This window comes from Temnothorax curvispinosus, unplaced genomic scaffold (assembly GCF_003070985.1).
Source record: "Temnothorax curvispinosus isolate PA1 unplaced genomic scaffold, ASM307098v1 QBEX01008590.1, whole genome shotgun sequence".
Taxonomy (NCBI): domain Eukaryota; kingdom Metazoa; phylum Arthropoda; class Insecta; order Hymenoptera; family Formicidae; genus Temnothorax; species Temnothorax curvispinosus.
In genome coordinates, this window is record NW_020218370.1 from 488,920 (window position 1) to 508,955 (window position 20,036).

At 40.1% G+C, this 20,036-nt stretch overlaps 1 protein-coding gene across 6 annotated transcripts in view; it reads right to left on the minus strand.

Annotated features, from left to right (window-relative positions):
• Nucleotides 1-20,036, minus strand: part of LOC112458001 (latrophilin Cirl-like) — a 533,024-nt gene that overhangs the window by 424,733 nt on the left and 88,255 nt on the right. The gene's annotated exons all lie outside the window — the stretch shown is intronic.

The following is a 20,036-nucleotide window of genomic DNA, read 5'->3' on the forward strand; positions in this document are numbered from 1 at the left end:
CGAAACGGCCGGACAAACGAACGCGATCGCGCGCCTGTATCGAAGAAACGATCGGTTACCTCCTTGCTAAAGCGACGAGAAGAGGAGGAGACCGAGAAGAAGAAGAGAGAGAGAGAGAGAAGAGGAATTCCGTAGTCTAGTGGCAGGTGAGGTCTCCGCGAAGCAGCTGGGAGAGAAAGGCACCGAGAGTGACGTTTCAAGTGCACGCGCGCTAGAATAAACGACGTTTCACACTTTTGTTATCCGATAGAATTGAGATCCGTGAGAAGAAAACTAGCTATCACGGCTTGAATAATTGGTAAAATAGTAAGACGTTAAGTCGTTGGTTTCCGCGAACTCTTTATCTGACCGCAAGTGTAATGTTATAATGTCGATAATTGCTATGAATTACAAGATCGCGAAACACAATATTAGAGGTAATTGAGTCAGTTAATTTGTACGCTGCAATCTTTTAATTAAACACAATTTACAAGAAAGCCCGCGCAAATAGGTATATTCTTCGGAAAAAACCGCTCTTCTTCTCAACGCTCTTTATATACATCGCCTTTTCCGTGTCACCATCGTCTTTATACTGACTCTTTATGAAAAATTCCCATTGATTTAACGAAGAATCGCGCCATTGTTATACGGCGCTCGCATGTCGCGATGGCCGTGCAGGATTTCCAGGGCGACCCAGAAGACCGACGCGGGGCTACTAATTGATGGCAGAATGTAACAAGGTTGCGAAATGTAACGACAGGCCGTTAGACAGACGCTCTGCTTTGGTGCAAATAACACGTTTGCAGTGCATGCGCGTATACGTGTATTATAGTTACGCATTTGGTGCGCGGGTTACTCGAGACGCTGGAAGCAAACGCGCGCGCTTGTCGTAAGGAAATCCTCGTTAACGTCAATTCCCGTCGCTGCTGTAATCCAACGTCGCCCACCCCCGTTGTTGTCTCTCTCTCTTCCTCTCTCTTTCTCGCATATCTTCTTTTTATTGCGCGCGTACCCCTCGCGAATTCTCTGAAGCTGACTCTCATTCGCGGATAATGGGGACGTGGCCCCGTCTCGCTCCGTACACACGACCTAGGGGAAAAGTCAAGACAGGGGAGAAGTCGAAATGACCGAAACACGCGAGGAATGGGTCAGAGAAATAAAAATGACGAGTTAGCTCTCTGTCGTTAAACATGAATATTTTTGTTCACGGTCACTGTGCGATGTAAACGCCGAATTGGAACAACGAATGCACGCACTTAAAATGAAACGTTTACAATATGTTTATCCGTTGTTCCTCTTCGCGCAAAAGCAATCTCTTCATAGAGTAATATATATGAAAATTTGAACATAATTATCTAAGGAATTCAACGATAAGCAATGGTATGTAGTTTAATTGAGAATGGGAATATAAGACGTTATACGAAGAATGTGTAAAAATATGTGATAAATGTTCGAGAGAGCTATTCCTATCATCAAAGAGATGAGAAAGACTCTCTCTTGCATAAGTATAAATTATAAATCTCATTTATAATTTTTACACTTTAAATCTCCGAAGATTATACAGTGAAAAAAAATTAGCAATATAAAATGCGATATTATACATAACTATCTGTAAGCTCTTCTGGATCGTAATATCGTTCTTATTCCTATTATGATTGTTATTGCTTAAAAATTACATGTGTTATTTGTTACTACGATGTTATAGCTATTTTAACTGATAAATATATAAATCGATTCACGAGACTGTGACTAATACGTTAATACTCGAGCGGCCGTACTTTAAGTTACACTTGCCGCAATGTAAGGCTAAAAGATATCCTAATAACGAGCCGAGTAACTAAGCATAAGAACGTAATACCATTCGCAGGAGGATAAATCGCACGGGAGAAAAGTCGCGAGAGCGTTTAGAAAACGCTCGGAACGGAGCAGGACGGAGCGGCGCGGGAGGCGGCCGGCAAAAAGGTCCCTATACGTCTCGCTTCGACTCGGAAAATTGCCGCGGCGCGGATTAAGAAGTGAAACGGCTTTTATTACAGCGGAACGGTAGCTTCGCATTCCGGTGCCGCGGCCGAATAGGAAAAAGGCTGCGAGCGCGGCGGATGGATAATAATGCCCGTAACTTACGGGGTTCGCGCTGAACGCGCCGAACCGCTGCCCGCGTACAGTTAACTACGGGTATTACGGACTATCGTGCTTTTAATAGCCGGCTTAACATCCCTCTCCCCCTCTCTCTTTGTCTCTCTCTCTCTCTCTCTCTTACACTCATTCTCTCTTTTCTTCTCTTTCTCTTTCTGTCTGTTTCGATGCATCCCATAGGCGTCTATAAACGCGTGTATACGAATTCGCGTATACATGCATACTCTCGTTCCGACGGTGAAGCAGAGTGATTGAACGTTATTTAGCGGTAATCTTTACTTTCGTACTTCGTAACGCGAGATCACAGATGTGGTTAGATGACGTGCGACGAGGCAGAGAAATTGCGATTTATAAGGGCATGATGATATCGTTCTCCTGCATGGATTTATCTTGAGTAGATATTTTATCCTGATATTTATCACGCATAACATAAACCGCGAATTTTTATTAATTCCACCGTAATCTTTTTTAATGTCAACCAATTAAACAAGACGCGTATTAGATAATTTTAGATTCTTATTCATGCATTGTAGTTGTTTTTTAACTGCTATAAGTCAAATTTGATTATGAAGTAAATATTTGTAAAGCACCACAGAAATAGAAAATTGATCTACTAATTATAATAACATTGATAACATTCCTCTTATTAAAAATACTTATTTTTGTAAAAAAAATTACGGATTGTCTAAAATATGAAAAAATTAACAAAGCGCATATCATTTTTTAAAAGAAAGCTCGTTTTAAATGCGTTACGATCGATGCGATGCAAGAGAATGGCAATAAAAGTCTGGATGCAATTCTGGAAGCTTTTGCGTTCAGAAGCAGAGCTTGACGTAAAATTGCATTACGTGCAAACATCCGCTCTATGATATTCTTTACAAAGTCGAGAGAAGGGCGTGAAATAAAAAATAAGAAGAGACCATGAAGATAGAATGACGGAAATGCAATAGTCGTTCCTTTCACGCTACTCGCGCGCTTTCTGTTCACAAGACTGAAAATTTAGATATATAAGGAATTACAGGGATTATCCTCTTAAAACTAAATCGCAAACGTTTCAAAGAGACAACGAAGAAATTTCGACCGTAAAAGATATCTTCTTTTGCAATTACATCCGATCGCTCTTTTAAATCGCCATAGCGGGTGATTTTTCATTCATCCGGTTATTCCACTAATGGAACCATTTCTCCATTTCTCGTGCAAGGGGATTTCCGTTCGTTTCGCGTATTAACGTTGTAGCAACGTAACACGTACCGTTACTCCGCGCTCGCGTTCCGGCGTGATGCCCGTAGTTTGTCATTCTGTTATTCGTCCGCGATAGCGAAACGACCTCAACTACACGTGAATGGCACAACGAGCGAATTGTCGCAAATCTCAAAAGTTCATACACTTCTTTAACTTTGTACATTCTATGTATTTTTATATCCAGTGATAAAAACTAACTCTGCTTTAATAAGCTGATTCTATCAAAGCGCGCATACATTAACATTAGGTCAGCAAATTTAGCTTGTTGAGGAATAATGTTTACTGAAGAATAGATCGTTAGCGTGTAGAAGATGGAGATATTAGTAAGCATTAACAAATATTACCAATTAAAATATTAATTAATTTATTACATAAATAATGCAATATATTTTAAATTTTTAATATGCAAAGAAATGTATATTATATTAACTAAAAGAGAATTGTACGCTAAGTTTTCTCTACATCAAGAGAGAAACAGTCAATCAACTTTCTCTAGCCTTCTAAAATTATACGCATAATTCGTACGAGAGCACAGCGTTCACGTGTGTCGAGGGATTATAAGGGATTTGCGCGGTAACGGTCTCTCTAGCAAGTGTCCTTCCAGAACTCCGGTGTATGTATCATAGATTTATGTGACAACGCGGGTGTCGTAGATAAATCGCCGTACCAAAGCGCGGGTGCGAAAGTTCGGCGGCCAGAGAGGGTTGCGCGGGCCACGACCGCCCGGGCAGTGCGCTCGTAATGTGAACAATTTATTCGTTACAGTTGGGCCCGATTCAAGTTCGACGCGGCACCGCGGTCCCCGGTGCCCTCTTATTCAAATCGTATCTTCCAAGAGCAATTTTCGATCACAACAACGGTATTGACAAAACCGTTCTCCTCATGCAAAATGCATGAGGGCGAATCTCTCTTTCTCTTTTTTTTTTGCCCGCAATCTCTCGTCGCGACGCGACGGTGGCATCGCGCGGTCGTAATCTCGAATCCCGCGAACTTCGAGGACGTCAACGTCGAGGAAAATGTGAAGCTCCCATCGTGTCGCCCTTTTCGAGAATACGCATGCGATGCACGCATCCCGGGTTAAGGGTAACACGTGTCTCTTGCAACGCCCGTGTCCGCTATAGGATTATGAAAAGAGGGAACATCTCTCGAGAATCGAAAAAATGCAGGATTAAATTATGATTCTGCTATAAAGATATAAAGATATAAAGAAATAAAATTATGCTTTATTACAGTACAGCGTTACATTCTTCGTAAATGCTTTTCAATTGATGGTTTGGTGAGTAAAAATATCTAATGTCATACTTAATATTGTCCTGGTATAAACTTGTGAATTTTTTGTTGCGCTTATCGCAATTCGACGCAGCATGACATTTAGTCTTGCATATTTCCCGATATTTCGTACACGCGCATCTTTCTCTAAAGAGATCAAAAGACGTATAATTTATATTCATTGCAACTAAAGTGTGAAAAGTTCAGAGACGGAATGTGATGCAACTATGTGAATTATATCCGCATACAATGGCTCATTATCGAGCGCCTAAATCGCAATCGCATGTACTTTAAACACTTCTCGACTTCGCCGCAATCATGCCGGAGTATCATCAACGTCATTATACACAGTTACACACACCTTCCCTTCCTCGTATCACCGATCAAAGACACACGCAACATATAATTTCCCTGCATTCGTCGTCGCTCAAAGAAGAGTCGTCCCTTCCGAAATTCTTTTCTCGTGACTTGTTCTGGATGGCATTTATATAAAAGAAATCAAAAACGGCTATCTTGGTATCTTATAATGGAAAATATAGACATCTGAATCTCTCTTTATAAAGGAAAGCACGAGATAGTACCTTATACGTCATATAAGAATCGAGAGATACAGTTGTATCTTGCGTCAAATACATATTAACAAATATATTCTCTTTTTACTTTTTTAACGCAATTTCTTTAAAGCTTTATTATAATAAAATTTTTCTAGAAAAAGTGATATATCATTATTTAGATAATTAATTATAGTTATAGTTTGAATTTATAAATATGCTTTTACATTGACATAAGTGCAGTAACATCACTTATTATCTTTTCCATTATTGTAAAAGGTGAATGATATTATTCCCTCTACATAAATATTTCCAGAGCACATGGATTCTCTCTTAAAACGTATTCTATTCAAAATATATACGCAAAATTTAAAATTGACGCGCGCTTGGATTCTCTCGTAGAGAAAAAAAAATCATTGACTCACTTGCGGTTCCGTCGCGTGCGTTAATGGGGTCCGTTTTTAATATCCCGCGAACGCAATTCTCTATATGTTCGTTATTTCACCGGCGCCACTTCGACGAGTCCCGACCGATTCGGTCCCGCGAGCTCAAAGTAAACCAGTTCGAATGGCAATTACGGACCAGCCATTTCCGGCATTTGCGGCAGCGTGCTGATGCGCTTTTCCGATCGGAACGACATCGAGGTCATCTTTCCGAGAGATCAATCTTTCAAAAGATTTCTTAGCTTTTCTTATCTTACTTTTGTTATTGCAATATAATGTTTTCTTTGTAGGTATCTTCTACAAAAGAATTTGTAGTACGATTGAAGAAAACTAGAACGGAAAAGGAGCAGCGCTGTAATAATAATAATGAGAACGTCGATTCTTGATGGCTAATTTTCAATTTTGACGCGTACGATATATTTTTAGATTCGCCCCTGGGCGAGACTTGTTTTTACAATTGCGGGTGCCCTCGCGATTCCCGCCGGCAATTATCGTATATCCGGTGCTTAGAACCCGCAACATTTAAGAGGGCACCCGTACACGAGTTGCAACTCCCAGAGGATAAGAATGCACCGCGCGCGGCCAATTACGGTGCAACTGAGAGCGGCTGCCGCTCGCTTCTTAGGACGATACTTCGTGTTTTGCATACTATATTGCTCCTCATCTTCTCTTCGTCTCTATGTCTCTCGGCCTTGCCTCGGCGTTTACTTTTCCTTTCGTACGACAAGCAAGTTGCCTCGACACGCTTCGATACGCTTATGAGTCGCGAGCTTGCCACCTACGGCAGAGAGAGAGAGAGCCGTTTAGAAATTTGCATTTATCATACTTAACGTCTATAAGCCACTTCTCATAGCGCCAATCATGAAACGGCAGCGCTTATTCAATAAATCGAGATACAATTTTTACGCAGCGATTTATGAAACATCTTTAATATACCTTGCGTGAAACCAGTCAGCATTCGCAAATTAAAAATTGCAAAATAGTAATATTATCACATTTGATATTTATTGCGGTACAAAAAGATACGTATTATAACTTAATCTGTGAAAATTAACTGATTTATTTTGCTCTCTTAATAATTTATTAAAGATATTCTACAGATTTAACTAAATCTCTTTATAATACAGAACAACAACTTAATTTTTCGGTGAATTTCTTTTTATATAGATAATAATTTAAGAACTAATTTGAAGCATTTGACTTTGACGATTATTGACTGAAGGAAAATCGGTTTCGATTCCCTAAGGTAAATTTATAAGAGAAAATTCCACAGTTTTGCATTTAAAAAATATGTAAAAAACAGTACGATTGGAAGCGTGAAACGAACGGCGAATTGAGACACGAGAGTAGTCACGGCAAGGCCAGGCCTCCCCGAGAGTATATGGCGGACGTTACTCTCTCAGTTATTATTCACTCTCTCACCTCCCACGCTCGGCTTTTATTCGAATACGAGTGCGCGCCGTCCGAAGCGTCATAACTGCACTCGATCACTCGCCGGACGCCGCCGCCACGCATTTTTCTCTCACTGGACAATGCGCGAATATCTCCGTGGTACATCCTTACATTCTTATGCTAAAGGAACCGTCGACGCTGTTGCTTGAGGTGACACGGTTTTTCACGTGCGGTTGACTGCCGACTTGAGTACGTTAGTCAGTCAGCGGTCATTCATTGTTACTTGAAATGTGTCTCATTATTATTCTTATCGTTCTTACGCTTATTATTATTGTGCTATCGTTGTGTATAGTTTCTATTATCTTATTGTTATCTATATTCAATATTATATCATTTATATGCAGATTATTCAAAAATCTCTCTATTGTTGCGGCATCAAGACGCGATAATGGAAATGACGAAAATTTATGATAATGAAAATTTTAGTTTTCATTTTTAAAGCATCGAAAATGTGAAGTTTTTTAACGATTTTCCATCATCCGCGCGAGCGTTACAATTACCGTTACAATTACTCGCGCGACCATTGGAGGGTTAACGAACGAGCCGATGTTAAATTGCGCGAGCTCCCTGCCCTTCTTCTCTCGCAAACACAGCGACGCGATGTAAATGCATTCGCGCGAGAGTGTGAGTGAATGAGTATATGCGATGCGATGCGATGCATGCGCCGGACACGGCTCTATTTTATGCCGAGTTAACTTCTGTGAGAAAAATCCGCATTCAAGGCTGCGTGGTGCTTAACCCTTCGAGAACGCCTCGGAGAATCTTTCGCCAATTTTACGGCGACGGCGGCGCGCGAGAAAAAAGTTTGATCCTTGTAGAGAAAAGAGCCGGAGATTTCTGAGATCCTGTTTCTCCTTCGAATTATTCGCGGATTTATTACTAATACGTGTTTGCAATTGTTTGCGTTAATAAAAACGCAAAATGTAAAAAAGAATAAGAAGTCATCATAATTAAATTTTATCTTTGTGTGTAATAATATAATATTTATATTTCATGTTCCGCGTCTAATTCCAACTCTCTTAAATCGTTATGAGGGACGCGCGAGTATGTGAAAAATAAAAGAAATGAAGAAAATATTTCATATTTCTGATATTTTATAAGCTATCTATTTTAGTAAACTCACAGTATTGTAATATTGTTTTTGATGGGCCGCCGTTAATCGTTATTTCAATTTCACTAAATGTTATTAAATTGATATTTAGAGGAGAATGTAATGCCGATTGTATATACCATCGATTAGCACAATCGATGGTATATACGTGATACAATGGTATAGAAATATTTATGGCTGTGATACAGCTTAAGAACGTGACATATACCTTCCTTCCCCGTTCACTTGCCCCTTCAATCACTATTCACGCGAATAGATCTCCCGGCGTTAAACACAATAGGAAATAATTTATCCATGGGAATAACTCAAGCTAAGAACCCGACTCGACTTTCATCCATTTGCGTTCGTTCTACGGTCGATATTCGCGCGCTAGATCTCTCGACATCCCGATACCCGGCGGTGGTATAAAGCTCACTCTACACCTAACGCGATAACGCACGCGTCCGTCTCGCCGACTGACAGGTGAGGCTACATTCAATTTTTGTAATCGAGCCCGGGAGGGCTCTCTCGCGCTCTCTTTCTCTCTCTCTCTCTCTCTCTCTCACCCTCGCCGCTACTCGTATGGATTCGGCAGTTTCGACCCCCTTTGTGTCTGACAGTTAAACCGCAGCCATTATTCTCCCCCGCCCCTTCTCTCCATCTCTTTCTCATCTTGTTCCAACGTACTCTCTCTTCTCTTTCTCTCTGTCTGTCTTTCTATCTCTCTCTTCCTCTCCTTTGGTATAGTATCCTTTCTGCAGGCAGCAGCAGTGGTACAAAGTCCAGTCGTGCGCTTCGATAGCGGTAGATAACCGACACGAGCAGGGTACAGAGCGAAGCACCAATTAGGAATTAGATTTCTCCGGGATGCCGGATCTCTTTATTTGCTCTCTTGGCGTGCCTCTATGTTCCCCGCTGCGATCTCTTCACCGGCACGGTAGAGACACACGTACGTACACGTACGTAATGTGTACCGGCCGCTCTGCTAGCGGCCTTCGTATCGTACAAGCAGGGCTGCATCCGCCACGTCGTTCCAGCGAAGCGATGCATCCGCTTTGTCGAGAAGATAAGACGCTTGTTGCGATTCGAACTGCAGCAAGATCGATAATTTGGCTTGTCTTCTCTTTTCTTTTTTTTTCTTTTAATAAAACATATCTTTACTTTTATTAAAAAAAAAAAATAATTGCAGAATTATTTTTTTGTGAAGAATCTGCATTTTATTTTGCTTAAAGTCTCTGTATTGAAGAAATAGATCGTCGCGTTTTTATTGTCACAAATAATGAAATAAACGTAGACATCGAAATCACGTTAAAATTATTCCGGTTCAAATTTTCGATTTCTGTTTGTAAAGCTATCAAAAAAGGTAACAAACTTTCGCACAACTTGACGCAATTTCGAGAAAAGTCAATAGTTACCGTAATGGCTCATTGCGTTGCGGGTGCAAATGTGTTAAAGGGATTTCGTTGCGGCCCTGCGTTGCAAGTACGAGTCCGGTAGTAAGTGTCGCGCGAGCGCAACGAGAATACACGCGTACGGAGACCCGCAGCTCTAATGAACGCTGAAAATTAGCCGCTATCTATTCATCTGCCTGGTAGCCGCATCCTGCGGCGAGAAACGCTCGGGAAGGAGAACAAGAAGAAACAAGCGGCAGGGAGGAAAGGGAGGAAGAGGGAAGAAAGGCATGCGAAAGCTACTGCATTTCTGTCGTGTGGCACGTAGCTTCTGCGAGATTAAACTCGATCGTTCCACGGACGAGGCATTAAGGGTTAAGTAATGTCGCTTGCCCGCAGAATTCTACCGAGATCAATCGTATTTAATAGATACCCTTTCCGTATCTCTCCGCGCGAGGATATCTCGCTACTTTGCATGCGGCTTTAAGGCTTGTATTTCTCGAACGATTAAGCCACAGAGTAATATGTCTCGGGACTCGAAATTTCTGTCGCGAATAGTAAACATTTTTAGATAAGTAAATATTATACGAAATTAGAGGGAAAGGAATTTTATTTTATAACAAGTTTAAACCACCGGAGATGAGAGGCAAAATTACTTGAAAATATCGTGAGCTCGCGGCCCCCTCGTCTATACGGATCACACGTGATTTTCTGCAACGTTGTATTTACTCTTGCGGCTTAGCCACCTCCTGTACAGACGTACGAGAAAAATAGACCCGGCCATCTCGTCTGTGTGTACAAGTTCGTTTTCAGCGCTACTCTACGTGCAATGTCAGTATTAGTTCCGTTTAATTAGGTAGGTAACGGGGTGGGTGAACTGAATTGGATCGGCCAGCGTGTAGAGCTTAATCCGAGAGATCCCGATTGATCGAAGTAGAAGCCCCCTCGTAGTCTCCGTTCGTGTTAATAATATCTACACGTTCGATCACGAGTGTCGCGCAAAGCATTTTATTCCCTTTCCGTGGTCGATCGTGGTATCGATGAAGGAGCACGGATTACGATGCGTATTAAATATTTTCAGGCTCTGACGAGTTTCTGCAAAATATTAGAGAGTGTATTTCCTGAATTACGATGTTTTTTGTGAAGTTACAGATTATACGGTTATCGAATATTATCTCAAATATTAAAATTTGAAAGATTTTTTACAATTATCCTGAAATTCCTGAATGCAAGCTTACAATAGATAACAAAATATGGAATATTAGTTTTTTGCACTATTGCAAAATTTTGTTGTGCAAAGTAATGCAAATTGTTTTTTCTGCAATTCATTATATTTGAGTTGTAATTTTTTATCTTATAAATGTTGTATGCTACACCGTGCTTGTCCAAAATTTGATGATATAAAAAATATGTTAAAAATTATAATGAAGTCGCGCTGAAGCTCTTACATTTTTATGATTACGTAATATTTTTCATAATATTAAAATCATACGAAAAACGAATCTCGAAAATGACGCTCCGAAAGATCAAAAGAACTAGCGAGCTTTCTGGGTCAACATTTGCATTTCTCCCAACAGTTCGCTGGATCTTTTTCATGTGACTTATTGCGACACCGCCGCAATTTTCGTAATACTCGCGGTGGTACCTTTGCAAAGACATCCGTAAAAATCCGTGAATCTTCGCGCTCGCGGAACGGTGTCGATGCTGAAAATAAGCGCGCCTCGCGAGAAACAAAGTGGCAAGAAGAAAGAAAAGTGCACGGAGAGGACGATTTTACGAAGAAGCGAAACTGTGCGAACGACGCGAAGTAACACTTCGAAGAAGCGCGAGGTTAATGACAGCGGCGAAAGATTAAAATGTCGACTGACTCGTCGAATTATCCCAGAGTAAATGTTCTTTCGTCGTATGCAGAGAAATCACTTTTTTCTGAGTTGAATGAGAACGATTAATAATAGAACGTTAAATCGTCAGATATTGTAAAATACAAGTATGTATAATTTTCAGTGTATCAACACTGTAAATCCAAGTGTGTTATTTCTACACTCATAAACGTCTGAAAATGACACGTTTGACTGAAGCTCGTTTTACATTTTTTGTGTCGTGTTAACACGTTTAATCGTATCAAATTAAAAGTGAATATGTTCAACCGTGTTAAATGACGTGATTTAAAACGGCAAGAAATGTGTAAGAAGAGTTTCAAGTTAAAATAACACACTTGGATTTGCAGTGAAGCAGTAATTTACAAAGAGACGTTTCAAACGTAATTACAGATACTAGTATTTCAAACGCTAAAGATTATAATGGTTATTTATAACTAATTGGTTCGTTACTTAAGCAGATTAATAGCATATTATCCATATATGTGTAAATTTGCTCTAACGTTTTCACAAACATATTGCACAATAAACCAATTGTGTATAGTTTCAAGTATGTGACAAAATAACAGAAATGTAATGTAGCCATAGCATTAGTCTGTAAATTAATTATTAATTATCTTAACATTGATATTATATGCGCTTTATAATTGTAGTAAAATTAACGACACAATATCGTCGATTAATATATTCACTTTTGATGCAGCGCGACACACTCTGTGAACGAATCCATCGATAAGTAATTCGTCGATCTTTCTTATCAATATTTTAAGTTATTAGAGAAAATATTTTATCAATATTTATTATGTGTAATAATTTTAAGAGGTTCATACTCGCGTCATGAGAAAAAAGGCATTTCCTTTCTTTTGATGCACATACCACCATAAATTTCGACTTGATATTTCTGACTTTAAGAACGGCATCAAGTGAATTTAAAATTGAAAACAACTTTTTTAATATTTACCGCAACAATAACAGGTGAATTTAAAATGGAAAACAACTTTTAATATTTACCGCAATGTTATAGGAGAATGAAGATTGTAGGTTGAATGTTTCGCTCTCAGACAGCGAATCGTGAAGCGCGAAGGATCACGGTACGGTCGAAAGAAACAAAAAGATAACGTTTGCCTTGGTGTTTTCTCTTCCCTCTCTTTCTCGCTTTCCGCCTATCTTTCTCCGTGATGCAGTCGATTTCCATTCGGCTCCCATGCGTTATGCATGGCGGCGGTGTAATTCGCCCGACGGTTGCGGACGTACATATCAAAATTAACGCGCCCTTGGCGATGCGGAATTTCCATCCCTCTCGAACGGCCGAAAAGGCATTGGTCGCGTCGGTATCTCTGAAAATCCGCTCTGCCAAAGCCGGCCGGCCGGCCGGCTGACCGACGCGGAATTTGCATTACTAATGCGCAAACTGCGTCAAACGAAATACACCAAAGTGTTTTACGACATATGAACGGACGCGCACTGAATAGAGGCCAACCGCGTGCATGTGTGTGAGTGTTGTGTGTGTGTGCCTGTACGTACGTGTATTCGGAGTGTAGATGCGCCCAGTGAGCATATGAGGCCCAATCATTCAATTAACTCTGTCCTATACAATCCTCTTGATGCGATTTTATTTAATAAAGCTAATGCCGCTTATGGTCCCGCAATGGCCGCGACTGCGCCTTCATTAACTCCTTCGCTGCGACGTCTAGCTGAAAACCAGCTTACACCTTGTGTGGTGTTACTAAGCGTGCTGCAGTTAAAATTGTGGTACTATAATCTTATTCTGCAACAGCACGTGCGATATTTTATAAGATAACCTAAGGCTGAAACGCGAATTATGAATTTTCTCCATATACTACTATCTTTTATCGCAGAAAATTGTCGTCGCTGCACGTCGATTATCGATGGCTTATTTTTATTTTTGTAGTCATTTTATTTTAGTGTCATAAATTAGTATGTTTGTTAATTCTAATTGCAACCTTATTAAATACAATGATAAATCCCCAAATTATGACATTGGTTTCTAGATTGGTTATAGATTGGTGAACTTATATTGATTTTCTTTCTTTAATAAAAATCAATATGTTCGTGGCTTTAATGGAGGACGGTGGTATCCATAGAATAAAAATACTTATGAAAATTGATCCAGATTTCACAATAAGCAAGATAAACGCGTTGATCAATAATACAACGTATGAGTCGAAGTCTCGTCTAAAATATTTATTTGGCAATTATTGTTGAATTTGGAATGGTCACTTTGCCTTTTGGCCTATATTTTAATCACGTGGCTCATATTGCGGCCTGTATAATATAGCAAGCAATAAAAATATGAATTACAGAATATTTATATAACAGTTCCGAAAAATTAGTTTATAATTAACAGAATTATTCAAATATCTTTCTGGTACATAATCATAATAAAAATATCGTTTGACTTACTCAACGTTTTTAGAGAAACGGGAAACCGGATTCTGCGTGTGCATGTTAAATTTGTATTAAAGAAATATGTAATAGAACATCTAACAATATTCATTGACTTCGAGTCAATTATTAAATATGTCTTCTTATACTTCGTAAAGGTGAGAAAAGATAGATTAAGTTCCTCAGAGGAGAAGATGCTGGAATGTCCATAATGGAAGTGCCAAGCTGATTACCTCATGTATAAATATACGTGATAAATAATTCCATCTGGCGATTAGATGCGGTCGGCTGTTTTTAATCGTACGGTTATTAATGTCCAAGCATGTCATAATGCTGCGATACAAGAAAGTCGCCGACATAGTTACTATTTATTTTTCGTCACGTCGATACAATTTAATTATAATGTATCATGATTATTGCAATTAAAATGTGTATAAGTTGTTCGGTAAAAAATATAGAAAATATTAATTGAATTAAGAACTGCGTTGTTTCAAGTAATTTTTAATGGACTAAGAGCCAGTTCCACAAACGTCGGTTAACTCTTAACCTCAGGTTAACTTATCCTTTGTTTTTTTCTAACGTCCCCCTTAGAAAGAGACGAAGAGTAAGTTAACCTAAGGTTAAGAGTTAACCGACATTTGTGGAACTGGCCCTAAATACTAAATATATGACTAGCAATACCGTACGTTTAAATAGATATTGTCAAAAGTTCAAATAAATTCCAAATAAATGGTTCAAATATAAATTTAGAAACGGTGCCGTTTCTGAAAATACTTATAACAGCCTCCTTTTATGACACCTCCGAAATTTTTTGTGATCTCCATCTATATCTTTTAATAAAATTCCACATAAAATTCGATATCTAGGATAAAAGGGCAGATATTAAAATTAATTAAAAGCCATCTAATATTATTGTCGCGAAACGACATATCGAAGTGCTCTTGTTGCGACGATCGAGGGAGGGCAGATTCTCTCACCGACGCGACGCGATCGACTGGTTGTAAGTACTTGCAAATGCTAATAATCCGCCGATCGTTGTATCCTGGTGGGCTGTGGGAGTGTGGGAGTGATTCACCAATACAGTGTGCGACAATACCTTCTTAATATCGGTTCACAGGGCACGACCATTGCGCCAGCGGATTATCGTAATGAGAGTTTCTGAAGTATCTAGTTACGCGCACGCGACTTGACCCCGGCACGCACTCTCTCTTTCTCTCTCTCGTCGGCGCTTCGTATATGAATAGAACTAGCCCTCGCTTCGGATGATTTTTATTCTAATAAACTTATCTTTATTATGTGCACCTGGATCACGCTTTTGAAAAGAGGTCGTCGAGAGTCGGCAAAGTACTAGCCGAATTGTCGGCTAGTCGGTGACGCGATTCCATGCAGTAAAAATACACATGCTTGATATTTAAAAACTAAGTTTCGACGAACGTGGAACTACTTGAAATTAATTAAGAGACAAAGTTTTATTAACTGTTTGTAACTAGATTGATTACGCTTTATCAGAATGCTAGATGTGCTGTCGTTTATTCTGGCTCTACTAATGGTAATTCGATAGTGGACAATCATTAATTTAATATTAGATATTCCATATATATGTATGTATAATGCTAAATATGCGCATACAATTAATTCATGCATATATTATACGCAAAAGTTACGTACATAAATAGTGTGTCTTTATACGTTTCGTGTGATTTGCATGAAAACTTAGGATTCGTGACAGTTAAATTTCTAAGTTTTAACCCCATGCTGCATTTCAAGATTTTATTAAAGTCAGTTTCGAAAATGTTATGATTTAGGTTCCGAAAGAACAACTTGCAGCACTTTGTTTAATGAGATCATCCTCTATATACATCAGCAGTGCTCTAAAAAAATGTACTATTTAAAGAGATCGCAATGCATTCCGAAAGTTTAGTACATATTTTCCACGTACGATAAAAGACATTTGTTTGAATTCGTACACTATTATATTTTCACAATCCGCAATTGAAATAACGCCACACAATTAACAGCGATGATTATTCGCGTACGGAAATAAATATATCACACAACCACATTATTGAAATATTCTCCAATTATGATATAAATCGAGAGGCATTACATTTCTATCAACCCTAATTCAAACGTCATCATCGATTTGGGATCATTAATTATCCACATGATGCAATTAATTCCTCGAACCGCGATGACTCCATCCCGTTAACCCCCAGTATGCAAAATCTATTTTTTTTCTATACAGAATGCATACCATCGATGACTAAATGGTATTAAGTGATCATAACACAAGTTAAAGCTATATATCTGAACAAGGCAGTACTGATTGGAGTAATCACTATATTTTATCAATTAATTAATTATTAATATCAATAGTGATCATTATATATATTTTCCCGTTTTAACATGACATAATACCATTAATACGATATGATATACGATTTAATATGACATAAAAATCGCACATATTTTATATAATGACTGTTTCAAGATATAAATACATTTCGCGACATTTACGAATTCGCGTGAAGAGATAACGAAAAATAGGTAACGGAAACAATTTTTATAAAAATATACTCCTGGAAATATCAGTGAATCTCCGATAATTTATACTCGCATGTTTATTGGTGTTTACCAAATTGTCTTTTTTATCAAACGACTTTCCGCGCGTTAATTGCCGTTATAGAAAGGTGATAATTAGAGAAGATGCTTTTGTCGCAGCGGCCAAATCGCGTTTATGCGTTTTCCACTCGTCCATAAGTACGTTATCCGTCGGTTATCGTGGGTGTGCAACCCGGCGCGCTGAAAAGCGAAAACGCTCGGAAAGTGAAAACCGACCGGGAAGAGAGACTCCAGCCGGCGCGCGGCGCGGCGACCCAATGAGTCAGACGAGACGGCCGAACGTGCCTACTTTTGAATATTTATACGCGCGCCGCCCACTCGCGAATATTAATTTACTGGCGTTGCAAAGTACGAGAGCCGTGTCTCTGTCCGCCGCTCGCGTTGGCGTGCCATGCACCGTGGCTTCGCGCGAGCACGCACACGCGAAACGCGCCCCGCGACGCCCTGCGACGCTCTGCGCTTCGGGTCGCGGACGCGTGTTAAGCGACAGTAAAAGTCACCGGATGTCATTGTCAGCCTAATTAGTGCGTTTATATAGATTGTGCCGTGCAATTTTGCGCAACATGCAACTAATCCGCGAGATATCTTGAATTGGTATCGAATTATTGTTCCGATGCTCGTTGCTTCAACTTTTATTGTCAGACGCGTTCTCCATTTTTATAGTTTGCATAATTTAAAATCAACGCGGAAGTCAAAGCGTGTTACGCAATTTGCGAACAGTCAGGTGATCTCCGAGTTGTCGTCTTTCATTATTTGAACCACGTATCTCTCTTTTCGCAAAATCTTCAATTAGCACAGAAACACTGTGTTTGTTTTCGTACTTGTTATTTAAATTGGTAACAATTTGCATCGATTTTCCGTCAATACCGAGTTTTAATGTTTTACATTCGGCAAAATTTCGAGGAGACAGAATGCTATCTTTATATTGTGCGCCTCGTCTAAAATCCCATCCAAATTTTCACGACTTTAGTAACGCTACACGATATACCTGAAAGTAATCATAAATTTTATGCAAGCATTTGCTTCGCGGAACACCTGGGAGTGACTTGGTGCATGCAATTCCGACAAACTAGCTGCGCGAGATTACGCGAGAGAATGAAAGCTCGCGAGATTCGCAGTAGTATTCATCGTTCGCCATTATCCGTTTATATTGTTTCCAGATTCCACGTCGATCAAACGTTCTCCAGCCGAACAATTACACGTCTCTACCTTCCTGAGCGTAACATTTTCGAAAGGTCAGTCGTTACATTAAAATAGGTCATCCTATCTCTCTTCGTCATCCTCCGTATCGCGCCGTTTCTGTCTCTCTCTTTCTCTCTCTCTCTCTCTTTCCGCGTCTACCCCTTTCTCTTCGGAAGCGAAGGCGCGATTCGAAGATAGCCGGTTCGGCTCACGTCATAATAAAATTAAATTCATATCTCTCGGATCAGCAGAACGCGCGCGATAGCTACCGCGACATGACCTCCCGCTTATTGTAAGCAAACACGTATGTCCTCCCCCCTTCTGTCCCCTGTCCACGTTTCCTCCCGTCACGAATAGTTTTGATTCATGAGACGGCCGGCAAGCCGAGCGTGCGTGTCGCGCGCGCGCGTATGCGTATACACCCTCCTACGTGCCACTGCATCTCGAGGTGTGCGTTTCCCCCCCACTTCACCCTACCCCCCAGGACACCGCGAAATCCGACACTGCATACCAGTAACCCGACTTCCACCAGGTCCTTCTCCCGGTCCCGCTCCTCGCCTCTTTCCGCGCGAGCTCGCGCGCCCGCCACGTTTAAACACGTGTCAACATGTCGGTTGACATAGATTTTTCGTTGAGATAGAGAACCCAAAGAATAAGACGAGCGAGGCCCGGCTCGAACGAGAGGCCTCGATCGACTCCGCTCCGTCGCATGAGAGAAAGAGAATGAGAGAGGGGCAGGGCATGGAGCGGCGAGCACGCTGGAAGCGATGAGGACGGCGGAGGCATGGGAGGCAGGAGACGGCATCTCTCTTCCGAAACCAGTTTGTACTTCTGGTGGACGAGGGGAGCTCGTCCCCTGTTCTCCTCGGAGAGCGAGGTGCTCCAGGCGCATTTAACACCGGGAGGCATAGCATCGCTGCATTGTCGGATCCGATCGCAGGAGCATGGTTGCGTCACGTTCCCGCTTAATTAATGCCGCTTTCCGGAGAGCGGGCCGGACGTAATAAAACGTAAGAATAAGACGTGAGAAGCCAATCTAGGCATCTAATTACCCGCGATCCCATATATTCAATCGCAATGAAAACCTTTAAAATGTATTTTAACTTGTCAAGTTTTAGAAAGTAAGTTTTATGACATCAAAGTAATAATATTAATAATTTTTAATAATAATTTTTTATGTACTAGAAATATCAGATTCATATCATTGCCAATTTAAACGTTATTGATCAAAACAGTTGTGAGATATGTTACTTCAAATATTTTTAAATTTAAAGTTTTAATATTTTTTAATGATGAATAGTGAATATAAATTAAAAATGTTCCATAAATACAATAATTATGAATAATGACGTCTATTGATTTAGCTTAAGCTGTAAATTTGTTACAAAGTTTTTAAAAATATTGCAAACTATAATTGCACATTATGGTGCATTACTGCATTTATATTATCATAATCATAAGAAATAAAAATTGCAACATCTATTATCGACTAGTGCAATAGCGTAATAACTTTTGTGAGAGGCAACACATTCAAAGCAAATAATGCTCACAAATAGTGGTTAGATTATAGATCAGCTTTATAAGACAGGTTCTCTCAAGTTTTGTTCTAAGCTTGTTGTGAACTCGGTTTGCTGAAGAGAAATCTCGCCGCCGATAATTGACACTTGCGATAGCTTGTCGGTTGACAAATGTAGACATCGATCGATAAATCACGGCCACTCCGATAACTTCCCGTTTCCAACGTTCTTAGCGTTCTTAACGGACATGAATCATCCTCGCTGCAAAAGACCGAGGTACACTACCCGCAAATGTACGTACGCAAATGCGCGCTACGGGGCGAAAGTTGCGATATATCCATTATCATTTCGTACCAAAAGGTGTGGGCGCACATGAGAAGGTGCGTATTGCTTCCGTATGTAGGAACCATTTGTTCTGGAAAATGGTGCAATTTTGTCTTCCCGGCGCAACGTTGGAACAAATGCAATACCTACGCGGCCGTAATTTAAGCGGCGGGCCTCTCACGTGCCGCGTTGTATTTATTCGGGAATATATAAGGGATCCCTTCACACTCCCCCTCTCTTCCCTACGCAAGGATTCTACGTTCTGTAATTTCTGTCAGATACGTGTTTAACGTGGCGGTAGTTTCGTCGATGCACTTAGCGTGCGCTCAGCGACGTCTTTCCAAATTGATTTAATGCGGTTGTTGCATAACGGAGTTTGTAAATCTTATAAGCTATGATAACTGAAATTAACGACGATCTCAAAATTGCGTTCCAAGAAAATTGCCTGGCGACTTTTCGCCGAACTCACAATAGACAAAAACTTTTAATGAAATTAATGAGCGAGAGGGAAAGGCAGAATTCGAGCAACGCGAGATCTCTTACGATATGGCAGTG